This window comes from Hippoglossus hippoglossus, unplaced genomic scaffold, assembly GCF_009819705.1.
Source record: "Hippoglossus hippoglossus isolate fHipHip1 unplaced genomic scaffold, fHipHip1.pri scaffold_54_arrow_ctg1, whole genome shotgun sequence".
NCBI lineage: Eukaryota > Metazoa > Chordata > Actinopteri > Pleuronectiformes > Pleuronectidae > Hippoglossus > Hippoglossus hippoglossus.
The window spans coordinates 67,501-72,533 of record NW_022986826.1 but is presented as its reverse complement, the minus strand read 5'-3'; the positions used below and the strand labels follow the sequence as shown (position 1 = coordinate 72,533).

General features: G+C 43.2%; 1 protein-coding gene across 1 annotated transcript in view; it reads right to left on the bottom strand.

Moving 5' to 3' along the window:
- Positions 1–5,033, bottom strand: part of LOC117759011 (platelet-derived growth factor receptor beta) — a 71,197-nt gene that overhangs the window by 258 nt on the left and 65,906 nt on the right. The gene's annotated exons all lie outside the window — the stretch shown is intronic.

The window sequence follows — 5,033 nt, the reverse complement described above, 5'->3', positions numbered from 1 at the left end:
ATTTGATATATGCATATGAATGGAAGATTCCAGACTCTGCTCTCACTTCTGTAAATAGCATCCTCCTGCAAGAGGCAGAGGCACTTATTACAGATGTATTTACAGATGTTATGACAGCACAAAGCTTACATTGTACAGCACACATCTCTGTTGGAGCAGATCATTTGTTTGAGAAAGATTGGTATAGAGAAGGCCAGGGTAAAGACAAACTGAGGTTGAATTGGCTATACTGGAACAAAAATCACTGTGTTGTATCAGTAGCTCTGACTGACTCACTCACACAAGATTTGTTTAAAATGTCAAATTCTGATCCCCATGTTCCACTAGTAAAACCCAGACAAAAACAATGGAAGGATTTGGAACTTTGGACTAAAAGGTGTAATGCGGCTACAGGATGGGAGAAAACATCTGATCCTAATATTGATTTTCACAAAGGTTTGGAGGTAAATCGCAGGAGATTTCCTGCAGTGATAAATGCAATCAGGAGTGTTGAACTTATTCCTGATATAGATTTTGTCAAGGTTAAACATACACCGCAAGTAGGAGAACCTCTTGATATGATTGATGAAGGATTTAGTTTTGTGCTAAACGTAAATGACATTCCTGAATTGAAACAGGTACCGTCATGTGTATGGGCTGAGCACAAATATGATGTGGGTTTGATTAAAGGAGCAGACCCAATAGTAATAATACCTAAATCATCATATAGACCATGTCAAAATCAATATCCATTGAAAAAGGAAGCAGTGGAAGGTATTAAACCAGTTTTTGAATCTCTTTTAAAGGCTGGAGTGATAGTTCCATGTGAAAACTCTCCTGTTCGTACACCTATTTTTCCTGTAAAGAAAATGAAGGAAGCTGGACAACCACAGCAATGGAGATTTGTGCAGGACTTGCAAGCAGTGAATGCTGCAATCCAGGCTCGTGCACCAAATGTTCCAAACCCTCATACTATTCTTTCACAGGTTCCAGCAGAAAGTAAATGTTTTTCTGTGGTAGATTTGTCAAATGCATTTTTCAGTATTCCCATTCACCCCGACAGTCGGTACTGGTTTGCATTCTCTTTTGAGGGAAAAATGTACACATTTACACGCCTTTGTCAGGGGTTTTGTGAGTCACCCACAATTTTTAATGCAGCATTAAGGGATAATCTGGAATCACTGGAACTACCAGGAGGTAGTGCCCTTTTACAGTATGTGGATGATTTAATGATCTGTTCCCCAAAAAAGGAAACATGTGTACAGGACACAGTGGCGTTACTTAAACATCTAGCGGCAAATGGTCATAAGGTTAGTTTGTCTAAAATGCAGTTTGTTTCAGAAAAAGTTACCTTTCTGGGCCATATAATCACTTCAGAGGGTAAAACCCTCTCACCCAAACGGATTGAAGCTATTCAAACTATCCCAAAGCCAGAAACAAAGAAACAAGTCATGAGTTTTTTAGGGATGACTTCATATTGTCGGCAGTGGATTCCACATTATGCGGAAATAGAGGCACCATTAGCAGCAATTGTGTATGGGAAAGGCCTCACTGCAAATAACAGAGTCAATTGGACAACTGAAGCTGAGAAAGCGTTTGTTGATTTGAAATTGGCTATGCAATCTCCTCCGACATTAGGCCTACCAGACTGTACCCGGCACTTTACACAGACTGTGGATGAAAGAGGTGGGTACATGACATCTGTGCTGATGCAGGACCATGGGGGACGACTGAGACCAGTAGCCTATTTCTCCTCACGACTTGACTCTGTGGCAGCAGGACTCCCAACCTGTCTCAGAGCTGTGGCAGCAGCTGAGAAGGCGGTGATGGCATCACGTGATGTTGTGGGTTATGCTGATTTAACTTTATTAGTGCCACACGCTGTTTCAATGATTTTGCTTGAACAGAAGACTTCCCACCTTTCAGCAGCTAGGTGGCTCAGATATAATACAGTGTTACTAGACATGCCAAACATCACTGTCAAGAGATGCACTGTTCTTAACCCTGCTACTCTCCTCCCTACACCAGGTGATGGAGAGCCACATGATTGTGTTGCAGTAATAACTGAAATTTGTTCTCCCAGACCAGATTTACAGGATGTACCGCTAATGAATGCAGAAATGGAGCTGTTTGTTGACGGCTCAGCATCAAGAGATCCAGCAACTAGTAGAAACCAAGTGGGTTTTGCAGTAACAACTTTGTATGATACAATTATGGCTGAACCACTCCCATCACGGTATTCTGCACAGGCTGCAGAATTAGTTGCGTTAACTGAAGCATGCAAATATGCTAGAGATAAGAGTGTAACCATTTACACTGATAGTAGATACGCATGGGGGGTGGCACATGATTTTGGCAGACTTTGGGCTAATAGGAAGTTTTTAACCTCTACAGGTAAACCCATTACACATCATACATTAGTTGCTGCTCTTCTTGATGCTGTGTTGCTACCCAGACTGATTGCAATCTGTAAATGTGAAGCGCATACTAAAGAACTTGATTCAGTTTCAAAGGGAAATGCAAGGGCAGATGCTGCTGCGAAGGCTGCAGCAAAACGTAGTCTACCTGTCAATGATGCGTTTGTTTTGGATGTGACCATAACACCTACTGCTGATTTACAGGAGCTGCAGACGAGGGCAACACCTGAGGAAAAATCTGATTGGAAGAAAGCAGGCTGTTATGTTTCTGACAAAATTTGGTGTGGGCTAAATGGAAAACCTTGTTTACCAAGATATCTGTTTCCTTATTATGCTAAGTTGATACACGGTAAAGACCATGTATCAAAGGGGGGTATGCAAGCAGAGATACAGAGGTATTGGTTTACAAAAGGATTCTCAAACTACTCGCAAACATACTGTCAGAAATGTGTAATTTGTGCTACAAATAATATAGGTAGAGGTATCCAGATTGCACAAAGTGCACATCCAGCACCAACCGAACCATTTGATCATTTACAGATGGATTTTATTGAGCTAACACAAAGTGAGGGAAAGAAGTACTGTCTTGTTGTTGTTGACATGTTTTCCAAATGGGTGGAAGCTTTCCCCACATCGAAACAGGACTCTTCAGCAGTGGCAAAGGCACTGCTTGGGGAACTTATTCCGCGATGGGGAATTCCAAAAAAGATATCCAGTGATAACGGTACACCGTTTGTAAGCGCAGCTTTAAAGAGTGTTGGTGAGTATCTGGGTATCGACATGAGGCAACATTGTGCCTACCATCCTGCTAGTGGAGGGGCAGTGGAAAGAGAAAATGGTACATTAAAAAACAAACTGGTAAAATGCTGTGAGGAAACAGGGCTGACCTGGACAAAAGCTTTGCCGATTGTTTTGATGTATATGAGGGCTAGGGTAAGAAGTAAGAATGGTTTGAGCCCTTATGAGATTCTCTTTGCACGGCCAATGGAGACAGGAATTGGTCCTGTTAAGAGGCAGCATCCCCAGACCAGTCAATGTGAAAATGAAATGTTGCGATATTGTATAAATCTGTCCTCTGTACTCTTTGAAATCCACAGACAGGTGAAAGACGCCCTACCAAAATCCTTAGACGGGGAACTGCATGATCTGAAACCAGGAGACTGGATTGTGGTGAAGGACCTGAGGAGGAAAAGCTGGAGAGCACGTCGGTGGAACGGGCCCTATCAAGTTCTTCTCACCACACAGACGGCAGTGAAGGTCGCAGAGAGGGCAACCTGGATACATGCAAGCCATTGCAGGAGGATACCCGAGCCAGGAGTGGATTCTTCAGGACAGAACGTGCGTTGATGTCAGCGAGTGTGCCTTCAGCCTTCAATTGTTTCGTGCCTGCAAGTAAGCAGGGGTGTGGAAACCTTTGAAGCCACACGTCTCTAAACTCAAAGAGAGTCGACACACTGATAAAGGGGTTGGCAAGGAAGACACTGCTGATATTCAATGGCGCCGACGGACGGCATCTGATGGGACGGCTGGTGTGCAGTTGGAGGAAAGGGAAGTGCTCCCTGTTCTTGCTGACTGTCATCTTCGTCCTGCCACTGCTGCTGTGGCAAGTGAAGCCTTGGCAGGAAAAACAAGACCAAAACAACTCAAGTATAACAGAAATAACAAAAAGAGAACTTTTGTTTCACCTCTCTGATGAACAGTTAAAGCCTGAAAATAATGCATGGTATGCAGCCATGAAGGTAACTGCTAGGAAGATCACAAATGAGAGCTGTTATGTCTGTGCAAAACTCCCTCATGGTGTGGGTACTACTCTCCCACTAAAGACCATCCCACTAAACACCTCAGAGACATTAGGAGTAATGATAGCTTTCACTCAGGGTGTTTCAATAAAAAATAGGAATGTGCGAGACATGAGTAATAACCTTAAACTACTGAATATCAGTGTAGTTAATTATGGGGGCTCCACAGTCCGGTTCTGGAATATGTCTTTGGTGGCAGATCAGGAAATTCATCAACCTGTGATGACGATAAACCCCACCGGACAGTTAGGTACTGTTTGTTTTTCTAGACAATGTGTTATGGCTGAGGATCACTATCTAGGAACTTCACCATGCAAGCAAAAAGTTATAGCTACCTGTGGAATGATATGGGATCAAGGGGCAACAGATACATGCAGGTATAATGTGCCATATGTTGCTCCGTTAAATTTAACTAATACCATCAGTTTACATAGACCAGGTTATGACAACCCGGTTGTTAGAATGCCTTCTAGTGATGGGTATGGGTCTTTAAGGGAACATGTGTGGGTGTGTGGGAAATATGTTTACCAGTCACTCCGACCGGGGTGGTGTGGGACTTGCTATTTTGCCAAACTAGTGCCCTCTGTTACCTTGTTCCCTAACCTCACCCACTTCCATACAGATTATACTCACTATTATGTGCCATCCAGACATAAGCGTTCCACAGTAAGAGTGTCTCCAGAGGAGAAAGGATTCGGAGGGCTCTTCCCCTGGTGGGGAACTGTGAACAACGCACACAGGATAGATGAGATTGCTCTGGAACTGGAAAATTTAACAGCTTTAGTGGGTGAGGGTTTTTTATCTCTTTCTCCCAGTATTCAGGGCCTCAGAAATGTGG